Genomic DNA, 12,685 nt, shown 5'->3' on the forward strand with positions numbered 1-12,685 from the left:
TGATAACCTCCTGGTATAAAGGTGAACTCATTCGATAGATGTAAGGTAGCTTGAGTTAATGGAGGGCCTATATATATTTGATTGAGTGATGTAAGGGAGAAATGATTTGATACATGTAAGGTGACTTTAGTTAAAGGTATGTCTATAAATGTTTGATGAAGCAATTGGGCTGGGATACCGGAGAAGTCATGCTTGGAAGGGTGAGGCAAAAGAAACGACAATTTTATTGATACCTCCTTTGAATGAATGGTCCCTTTGGGAAGAGGAGTCTGCATGACGGCGATGAAACATCAATGGTCATGTGTTTACTCGCCTTGAAACAATCCAGTAGTATTGATCTTACGTGGAGACTAGACAAGAGCATATTAAATTTATTCAAATATTGTACTTTAGAATTCAGTACATCCAAGACTAGAATGTTCACGTGGGACTGCTGATTCAGGTATTCAACGTTTCATGGTTTGGTGATTCAACTGAATCCGCTGACTGAATGACGGTAGCTGTCTCTGTAGCATGCTTTTAATGATTTGTATGTCTTGACTTTAACGGTAATGTGTACATATGGCAACACCAACAGCATTTTGATGTCAGAAAGAAATGATTTCAGTATCATCACAACCTTCAACAAATATCTGCAGTGATTAAAAATAAGTTTTAAATTTAATATTTTCGTCCTAATTTGAAGCATTCAAAATAAAGAAGTCGAATTTTAGCTACATTGTTCTGTGGATTGTAATTGTAGATCACCATCTGTATTAGATATTTGTATTTCTATGTGGCAAATGGAACAACACCAATATCCCAACTATCAGTCACATGACATGAGTGAGTGAGTGAGTATGGTTTTAAGCCGCTTTTAGCAATATTCCAGCAATATCACGGCGGGGGACAACGGCCTGCAACGTGACTAACGAACGCTTTAACCACTAGCCTGCGCCACTCTGCGTTGCATAGGGCCTGTAAGTCTCACGAGGCGCTACTTCCGGTACCCAGATTTCCGTTGACAAGCATATATTCAAAGAACCAGTTCTGGTTCCAAATTGAGCGACCGTCAAATATGGCTTACCGTATATTAGCGTAGATAAGCCGAATTTTGAGGACAAAAAAAGCAGTCTCTAGAAGGGGATCGGCTTATCTATGAGATATTAATTTCTTGAAAGTATTTTTCAGGTCGTCAGTGCCCTGTGAGGACGATCTTACAGGTTAGCGGTACAGCAGACCGTAACTAGACCGTACCAAATGGACAACCATGGACGATGTCACGGCTGTTGACAAACGTAATAGTTGGCTTATGTGGGGATGATTACATCGGAAACCTGTTGTTCCTGCAAGGATTATCGGTTCTTTACATTAAACTGACAACAATAAGAAAAACAAATTGGAAAAGGTCTGAAACGTTCTTGTAACCCGCAGTACTAAACAACGTGAGGTCTCGCGTACGTGTGCAAGTGCCGTGACCTACGTACGGGCCCTATTCATCTATACAAAGGTACAGGCTAGCTATTCTCGAAACGTTCGTAGCCCTAAGAACTTCTTAAGCCCATCCTTAACACATTGGCTACGATCAAAGTTAAGAATTCTTAGGGCTACGAAGGTTTCGAGAATAAGGGCCCAGGTTCTTATTGCAATATTTAGAAGAATCGGAACACTTATGATCAAATTGGGCAGTAAATTACGCAGGAATGGTCCATGTACATAATATGATAATAATGTCTTTACGTATGATATTCATTACTTGTACACAATATACAGATGTACAGAGTATGCGTGAATGTTTATACTGCAGTTTGGCAGCATTTGGCATGTACAATTAAGGGGGGAAATAATGTTCTTTATGGCTGTATTTGTTTGTCAAGGTAGCACTGAGCTGTATTCCACCTATATGACAGCGGTCTGTAAATAATCGGGTCTGGACCACACAATCCAGCAATTGACATCATGAACATCGATCTTCGTAAACGGGGATACGATGACATGCGTCATTAGTTACAAGCAGAGCCAGGTGATACGAAACTAACAATACGAAACTAAACAGAATCACTCCTGATGTGTCAGCGAATCTGACCACCTGGTCCTATAACTCGCCTTTTACGCCTCTTGGGTTGCTGAAGACCAAGTCTTACCCGGATCTTCGCGTTGTTTTGACGCACTAAGAAGAACGCCCCAGTAAAACACGCTTCGACTCTTTGTTATAAGTGTAGAGATATTCAGTAAATCGTCATTAAGTGATAGGGATCAGATCCAGGTTAGAATTGATCTTCAGCAACTTATATGCATGTTTGTCGTAAGAGGCGACTAACAGGTTCGGGAGGTCAGGCTCGCTGACTTCGTTGACACATCACCGTGTCCCAGTTGCGTAGATCGATTCTCATGATGTTGATCACTGGATTGTCTGGTCCAGACTCGAACGTTTACAGACATATAGCTGGAATATTGTTGTGTGCGGCGTTAAACAACAAACAAACAAATTATTCATTCAAAATGCTGAGCTGCACATAACACATTTCGTAAGTGATTTCAAAATAGTAAAAAATCAAAAATAGTATAAATACTACAAGAATCCGCACCATTCTAGAATAGGAGTTAGGCTATACTACCATATCAAGACATTGACGTGGACACTTATAGTCTCATTTGTGGTTGTAATAATTATTTTGCTCACGATAGCAGTCAACTGAAGTCTACTTGAAATTCAGTCTGCAGTTTAAAAAACCCCTTTGAATCGCTTGGTATCGACACCCAGATGATGTAATTTACGCCGCTACCACCGCATTACATCTGCTCTTAAAACTTCCTTTCCGGCATACAGACAGCAGCTGTAAAACGGACTGTTTTTAATGTGATGTCATTAACGCAATAAAATTCCTATCAATAAATTGCCTAATGCATTCCAACCAATCATATTTGTAGTTAAATGGCACACAGTATGTTTTATCCAATCAGAGACCTTCGTTGTTCATCAGTTTCACTGTACAAAGAGGTTAGGGATGTTTGCTTCAACACATTCTTTCTCTCTAAATACTGAAACATCTCGCTGACTGATCACAGGCTCAAGAAATTCTTCGTCATATTTTAAGGTGAACTCACTTGTACTAAGTCTGATAACTTTAGAATAGTCATTTCTTCTTGTAGCTCAAGAAATATTCCAACAATTTCAGCGTTGACAACTTTTGAGGTGCAATCGAGCATTTTCCTTTTAACAAGATTTGGAACGTCAGACTCTTTCTCTCTGAAGTGGGGGAGTGGGGTAGTGGGTAAAGCGTTCGCTCGTCACGCTGAAGACCCGGGTTCGATTCCCCACATGGGTACAATGTGTGAAGCCCATTTCTGGTGTCGCCCGCCGTGATATTGCTGGAATATTGCTAAAAGCGGCTTAAAACCATACTCACTCACTCTTTCTGACGTGATTCGATCGTTACAGCATTCACGACCTCAGTAAGCTTTCAGAACGTTTTATGGCAGTCAAGTGGAGGACATTTGTAAAACTGACGCATCAGTGACTAATATAATACCCGAGGCAGTTCACTATTTTCATCATATGTTCACGATCTTTTTCAAGTGAAATATTGACTGGCGTTTGCATGTGTTTATGATGGTGCCACCGGTGGGGCAGGATACCCTCATCTTTTTGCGAACACCTGGTATCATCGCCATTTGATAGTGATTCATAAACACATGCTCAATGTACAATCGAGGTTTCTGGTGAATGTAGAATATGTTTGCTGCTTTTATTCAGGGGAAATTACGACGAGATTAAGTGGTTCATGAGTAGGAACTAGCAAATATTACCTAAATAGTGTAACTGGAGGAATGTCATCATGGATAGTATCTCACATTTTTGTAAATATTTAACTACAGAGAACTTGATGCATTTTCATAAATAATTGTGCAATATGGGTACATTGTTTGTATTGTAGTTCATTTATATGTTGAGAGGCCAACCAAAATGTTTGGGTCAAAGGTAAATGTTATTTATATGACTTATCCGACGACCTTTGGGGCATAGCTGAGATATGATATAAGGAATGTATGAATGGTTCCTGAATGATTATATTGTAACGTTATTTTGAAGATTGAAAAAAATATCAAAAAGAAACTCTACAAATTAAAATGTTAATGTCTCCATCTATTTGTGTAAGATTATTGTTTAAACATTCAGGTAAAACACACTGAAACTCATAATAAATACTGAAACATCTCTGACTGATAACCGACTTTAGGGGCGGTGGGGTAGCCTTGTGGTTAAAGCGTTCGCTCGTCTCGCCGAAGACCCGGGTTCGATTCCCCATCAAGAACAGACTGACTAACGCCTTCTATAACGACAACACTAAGGACTGTGTGTGCTCTAAATCCGATCCGATGAGAGCCACCTGACGACTGCAGCACAGTACTCCTACTACTTATTATACGGGTGTGGCTCTTATCAGAACCAACCCGTGAAGATCCGGGTTACAATAGGTCTTCAGTAACCCATACCTGTCGTAAACCGCGACTAACGGGATCGGGTGGTCAGGCTCGCTGACTTTGGTAGACACACGTCATTGTATCCAATTGCTTAGACCGATGCTCATACTGTTGATCACTGGCTTGTCTGGTCCAGACTCGAATATTTACAGACCGCCGCCATATAGCTGGAATATTGCTGAGTGCGGTGTAAAACTAAACTCACTCACTCACCTTATCAGAATCAGTAACATAATGGTATGTTCTCATCTGTCAGTCCAGTAATTTGATACTGACCTTATTGTCGATCAGGGGCTCCTTTCACGAAGCAGCCTTTACTAAGCTTGACCTTAACTCCCATTCTTTAACATTGCACTAAGGTTACCTTAGTGACTTACGATCACCTAAGTGCTTTGTGAAAGGAGGCCCTGGACTTATAATTCGATACTGGCCTTTTTTCTTACACTTGGACGTATACTGTGATACTAGGATCTCGTTTGTCAAGACCTATGGTGATGTTGATACTTGGACCAGTAAGTTGATAATTGTTGTAGTTGCCCAAAATATGGAAACATTAAATTGAATGACATGACCTCAACCGTGTTCGTACGGCGCGCGGTTTGCTCAGACTCCAAACTTCATTCTGCTACTATTTCTGATCAGGACCTATGATCAGAAGCCTTATTTTGACCATCAACTATACGATCTGGTCACAAATGGATGAGGATATGTCCGCACAAAACGGGGATGTGGTCGAAGCAAGCCCTCTGGTTGATTGATGCTTGTTCAGGAGACATTTACAAGTGATCATTTCTTTTGAGAACCCATTGCTGGAAAGAAATTCTTACATTTCCAAGTCAAGCAGTCGATGAAAGTAAACATTTCCGCGAATTTAATGTGCATTTAAAAGCGATGACCAATCGACCATACCCCCGTTTTGGGCGGACATATCGTCATATGTGTCAAGATCGTTTAGTTGAGGTTCAAAATCGGGTTTCAGTTACTTTCAGTTACTGGGAAACAATAAAGAATTGGTAGGTCTTATGAGTGGTGATCGATCGGCCATTCATCCATGATTATGTTCACATTAAGTTTTAATCGATTGCATGCGATGGTAGCGTAGCGATCAGCAAAGTATGGGGTGGGGTATACCAAAGTGTCCGACATTGTTATGATTTATTGTACTGTGAAGTATTTCGAGTTGGGGGCCGTCTCAATTTTCTAAAAGAAATTTTCAATTTTCAATCCTCGCAAAGACACGTGGACCTGTGCTTATTATATCATTACCATGAATGTTGACAAATATATGGAAAACAACTTCTTTTATTTCGTAGGCGTGATGTGTCGATTAAACGGAACAGGAATGTGTGTCTGAAACAACTTTACACATGAGAACTAATTTAATAATCGGACAAAAACTGATTGCGACACAAAGAGGTGATCTAATTTTCATTCTGATTTTTACCATTTTCAGAACTGCTGGAACTGTGGATGGCGGAGGCTTTAGGTGTAGCATCTGAATATGATTCGTGAGTCTGTTACGATCAAGTGAAATATTTCTGATTAGGCTAAAAAGGAAATGTCTTTTTCAATCCTGTGACTTTCGTATGCTAGTGATTGTTTTATATAAATGTAAGGCCTCTTATAAAGCCATTATTGTTACTCTGTTTAATTACGTCAGAGAACTGATACAGTATTTTGATTGATTGATTGTTGTTTAACGACACATTCAGCAATATTCCAGCTATAAGGCGCCGGTCTGTAAATAATCGAGTCTGGGCCCGACAATCCAGTGATCAAACAGCATGAGCATCAGTCTACGCAACTGGGATACAATGACATGTGTCAAATAAGTCAGCGACCCTGACCACCCGATCCCGTTAGTCGCCACTTACGACAAGCATGGGTTGCTGAAGAGCACTTCTAACGCGAATCTTCACAGGTCGATACAGTATTTAAGCGCCGAGTTCGGAGTGTGTTCATTGAAAACAATACAAAGTGAAGCTACCTCATTAATTTTGTTTAAAAAATATAATCCCCAACCTCACCCTACCCCTCACCCCCTCCCGCTCACATCCGAGAAAGTCTTCTAATTTTTTATGCAGCGTAAATATCCCTAATTGATGTACGCACTTGTGCTTTTCATCAATTACCAAAAAATATGCCTTACTTTATCTATAACATGAAACTTGTTAACCGGGGGCTGGTGGGGGAGCCTAGTGGTTAAAGTGTTTGCTCGTCACGCAAAAGACCTAGGTTCGATTCCCCACATGGGTACAATGTGTGAAGCCCATTTCGGGTGTCCCCCGCCGTGATATTGCTGGAATATTGCTATAAGCGGGGTAAAACCATTCTCGCTATCTCATTTCAGCCGGTTCACAATGGAAACGGTTCTGAACGAGACCGACGTCTACCCGTTTTATGGCGACGCCGGCAACTCTTGGTGTCAAACAGCAGCGGATCTTGACCCATAAATACTGTAATGCTGTCATTGCATTTCCACGGTATTTTTTGGCGATCAAAACAACATGCATTTTGAGGAATACGGAATATGGAATGATAAACATTCCAGAATAAGTAAAGTGAAATAAATAAATAGATAAGTATATTTGAAAAAAAACCTCAGAACCTTTCAGCCATCTAATACCTCCACTGGTGGTACAATGTACTGCATAACTCAAGATATTGAGAACATGATAGCTGTTATTTCGTAAGTATTTGGGTTGAGTCCCATCCGGAACATTTTTGTGGAAGCCCCGGTGGTTGAGTGGGTTATATCGCGGACGTTGTGTTCTGGCCATAAGGCCACTCTGAGATAGTGTACAGTAACAACATCAGTGGTATTTTTGTCTAATTATGACGCATAATTTGTGTATGAAATCAGAGCACGAGTAGGCAGTCACCTTGTCGCGAACACCTGGTGTCATTACTATTTATAATCGATTCATAAACACATATTACTATTGCTAGAATTGTACAATCCGATTTCAACAGACTCATAGATTTCTTGAACATGGTGTAGATTTGACGATGTTATGCAACGACAGGCACGGTCTGTACGTTTTTAATGTATACATGTTTTCCTGGTAGTACGCAGTGCTGTAACATGGATTTAGTTAAACTTACATCATTTGTGGCCAGTCATGACACAGCAAAAATAAATTTAACAAGAAATTTCATTGAATTTCAAATAACAATGACATAACAATTACATATATATTTGAAACAAATTCCCCAATCACAATCCAAAACGTTGCAGCCCGCATTGTATCCCTTACATCTAAAAATCTCACATAACCCCTGTCCTAAAGTCTCTTCACTGGTTGCCCATCCAAGCCAGAATCGAATTCAAGATCTTGACCATTGTGTTCCAATGTCTACATGACCTAGCACCTCAGTACCTCTCTGAACTCATCTCAGTGTACACACCACCACGACAGCTGAGATCACACCAACAGTTCCTCCTAACAACACCCCCTGTTCATCTCAAGAACTATGGTCACAGATCATTCAGCTATGCTGCTCCTTCACTGTGGAACAGTCTTCCCATAACCATCAAAACAACAACCTCCCTTGACTTATTCAAATCTTCATTGAAGACCCATCTTTTCAGGAAATATTAAGAATGACTTGTACAATTGCTGCAGCTTTTAGCTGTACACACGGGGCGCCATGAGCATACACTAGTGTGTGGAAACGGCGCCATACAAAGTGGACATTATTATTATTATTATATTAATCAACATATAAAGGAAAATAACTCATCCATATTGAAACACTGAACATTGAGCAAAACTGAAGGTCAAGGTCACGTGACTGGTCGCAAGATTACGCTTTCGTGATGTAATCCAAAGTTGATATGCATTAATAATGGCAGCTGAATGGATTCATGGAACAACCATGATTATCTTCTAAACTCGAGTCGACCTTTTCTTTGCCAGCTGGGTTCGGTCGTTTGATTTATGTTGTCGAGATCCGCATCTTTGAGACGTATCATGCTGGCAACGCTAGGAACATTTCGCTACGGAATTCGAAAGGAGAATGGAAAAAGGTGTGGCACAGAGATGCTCCCAAACCCATCAACACTGCCACAGTCTTCGTCCCAGACTTCCAGGTAAGAAAGCCTCTTTTTCTAGCCTCTGTGAAGAACCGGGTTCTGCAACCCGTGGTGCTTGCCGTACGAGGTGACTAACGAGATCGGGTGGTCAGGCTTGCTGACTTGGTTGACTCAAGTCTCACATCGGTTAGAACTGGTCGTACGAGGTGACTAACGGGATCTAGTGGTCTGATTCGCTGACTTGCTTGGTGCCTGACCTCGATTACGCAGATTGATGCTCATGATGCCAGTCACTGGTTTGGGTGATCTCAACTCGATGACTTAGGGGGCGGTGGGGTAGCCTAGAGGGTAAAGCGTTCGCTCGTCACGTCGAAGGACCGGGTTCGATTCCACGCCGTGATATTGCTGGAATATTGCTAAAAGCGGCGTAAAATCAAACTCACTCACTCACTCACTCACTCACTCGATGACTTAGTGATTACACGTAGCTGGAATATTGCACAATGGACAAACCTTATTAAAGAGCTGGATAGGGGTAGGTAGCATGTTAGGCAATGGTGGTCAGTTCATTTGAAACGTAGTAATATACCGTGAAGAGTTGTGTCCCTTTGAGGAGCCAGAATCCTATAACTGTGGTTGGTCAGATTTCTAAATGAGGAAACCCTTAACTCAATAGCCATAGGTTACGTATTGCTTTCCTTGAGTAAAATCATTATAGAAAGCTTTGGGGCACAAAAAGGAGGTAATTTTTAGTTTCACTGAAGCGTACCTTTTAAGCTTCACGATTCCTGGCTCCTAATGAAAGGGCAGTAAGTAGCGTGACACCCTGCAGAGTAAATTAACGTTGCAACTGATTCATGTTTGATAGACATGTGATTAATAACATGCAAATTAATAATCATTGACATCTATAAATACCATAGATCATTGATTAATGAACATATCTCCTGCAGTATTAAGACAGACCCCAAATGTTAGTGTCTTTCGCCATTATATTATTGAAATAGTGTTTAAACTGCCGTAAAATCTCATTCGTTCTCGTAAGTTATTGTCTCAGTTCCTATTCTTTGGGCATACCTTCTGCAAACGTCGGAACATTATATATTTAGCTGATGGTCATTAACACAAGGCTTAAAGAAGTAGATGATCGCAGAAGCATATGCTCATCAAAAATATTAACTTGGCTCTCATCAAATTGGCATGCTCCCGTTGATGGTTTGTGAGTCGTTTATCATTAAACATGGACTTGTGATGCGGTTTTCTGTTTAACAAAATCTGTACGCGTACATTCCAGTGCACGTGTGCTACGTAAAGGGATGTGTAATTTGCAACACATGATTTGTTTTTGCTATACATACATACATACATACATACATACATACATACATACATACATACATACATACATACATACATACATACATACATACATACATACATACATACATAGATTACATACATACATACATTTGTATAGCGCCGATATCCAGTACAACTGCTCAAAGGCGCTTTTCTATAAAAATGCTGAAATATTGTTAAATCATACGTGTGATGGTGTTCGATGTACAGAACATCTTTAATATACACTTAGTCCACTTTTTCTGTCATAATCATTTCAATGTTCTTAATGTTTTGTTTTTATATATAAAGGTTGAAGCATTGCTGTACAATCTCCCTCTCTGAATATGTCTGTTTCTCGGAAAAACTTCCACGTGTCTATACAAACTTGTAAACATGTCCGTTTGTACTCTTGCAGCCTCTCGCTGAACGGTCTGATGCTATCCACCTGGCGGCGTTTAAAGACGTCAGTAACAAGTTCGTAGAGATAGACGCCATCAAGGTGCTGGGTCATGACTGATTGCTCTCAAACAGACCAAATTGTCGTGGTATATTGGTTGTTACCTTTGCTTGGTCTTGGCTCGGGACAGATAAAGGGTATTTTGATCACTGACTCGGGGTATTTTGATCACTGACATTCATTGTGATTACACTAATGTTGGTTTTGTTTCCAAATGTCATCGGCAGAATGGATAATCAATGTCCAACACAAAGACTTCATTTTGTCTGGCATAGTTCGTTTGCACGGTAGGGGCGGTGGGGTAGCCTAATGGTTAAAGCGTCCGCTCGACACGCTGAAGACCCGGGTTCGATTCCCCACATGGGTGCACTGTGTGAAGCCCATTTCTGGTGTCCCCCGCCGTGATATTGCTGGAATATTGCTAAAAGCGGCGTAAAACCATACTCACTCACTCACTCGTTTGCACGGTAACTACTATCCCAGAAAAGACCTACTGGTACTGGTAATTTGATTGAACGAAACCACAAGATGGACGTCAAAGTACACCATATTTTACTTTTGTTATATTTGGGGCTGCACTTTCTCTGTCATTGTGTATTCATCTTCCTACTACATATGGGACAAACAGAACAAGTAACTCAACAGTGAGGCAGACCAGTTGCTCCATCCGAATTATCAAGGATATTATATACCGTTCTATCCTGAAAATAACCACTTATGTTTACTTGTCATCCACCAGGGGTCGTGGGGTAGCCTTGTGGTTAAACCGTTATGCCGAAGAACCGGGTTCGATTCCCCACATGGGCACATTGTGTGAAACCCATTCCTGGTGTCCCCCGCCGTGATATTGCTGGAATATTGCTAAAAGTGGCGTAAAACCTTCACTCACTTACCCATCCTCCAACTTATTATCCAATTAAAGTATACCGATTCCCCTGAATTCAGCTGTTGCGGGAACTATAACGATGCAATGACGTCATAGGCAATTCCAAAACATTGCCCTCATCGCACCCGGGTATACTGATCTTCATCCACAATACACAAGGACACCAAATGGGCGGGGCGTCACGTGTGGTTAAGTAACTCTAATCTTCGTTCGAGACTCAAAAGTGATTTACAACGCCCTGGCCTATATTTATAAACATTATGGTCAGATATAACATGTAGTAAGTGAGTATGGTTTTACGCCACTTCAGCAATATTCCAGCAATATCACGGCGGGGGACACCAGAAATGGGCTTCACACATTGTACCCATGTGGGGACTCGAACCCGGGTCTTCTGCGTCACGAGCGAACGCTTTAACCACTGGGCTACTGTTATACTGTCAGCGCAGAAATAAAAACACAGCACATCTTATGTCTTTATTCAACACAACAGACGCAGTTTGGCATGACTAGGGTGCATCAATCTAATGCAGTAGAAATCGATAATGTACTGACGTCAATACTGTCTTTTCTCTACATTACCTTTTATGTGCAAATGCATGGCGGAGCAGACTCGTATAGAACACATAATGCCAGTTATTCTTTGAAACAGGAAAAAAATGAACCTTTGTATTCCACACGGCATGGAATTCGTTTTTCTTTCTTTAAAGGCAGGTAAACATTATTGATAGACATCATCGTGGCAAACAATGGCTACGCATTGTTAGCTGAACCTTGTTAAGATAATGTTCATATACAACATAATTATGTTTTATGTGTGAAACTCTAACCCACCCGTGTTACTTGTTTGGTTCAGTGTATAATAGATGAGGTGAGGTGAAATTGGGTTTAACGTCGTTCTTGAGAATATTTCGCTCATATGACGACGTGCATACGTGTGTATGTGTATGTGCGGCTGTTTGTACTAGCCCAGACTTAAGCTGGTTTTATAGTGCTAGCCCACTGAGATACCACGCCGCAGTGAAGCATGAATACCCCACTCAGACACATTATACTGACTCCGAGCCGATCAGTCCTTGTACCCATTAATGCCGAGCGCCAGGCACGGACCAACAAGTACCATATTTTAACGTCTTTCGGTATGACGCGGTCGGGGTTCGAACCCGCGACCTTCCGCTCTCCGGGTGGACTGTATAATAGATAAGTTTATATACAATCAACTACGTTTATAACGAACTAACGGATATATCGAAGTTGTTGTCCCCACGACCTCTTGCTGTATGTTTCAATAGAAATGCGTTTAACGAACCACGGTTACACCGAACTAAACTTTGTGGTCCCTTTGAATTCGGTATGACAGTAGGTTACTGTGTAATACATTTTCATACACACCGTCATATTTTGTTCGCTTTCGGGAACACACACATCATCCATGTTTTACTGTGTTTCTGTGAATGATATACTCTTCATAAAAAGAGACGCACATGAGATGATGAGAATG

This window comes from Haliotis rubra, unplaced genomic scaffold (assembly GCF_003918875.1).
Source record: "Haliotis rubra isolate DU_JTF1 unplaced genomic scaffold, ASM391887v1 Scf65, whole genome shotgun sequence".
In the NCBI taxonomy this organism is placed as follows: domain Eukaryota; kingdom Metazoa; phylum Mollusca; class Gastropoda; order Lepetellida; family Haliotidae; genus Haliotis; species Haliotis rubra.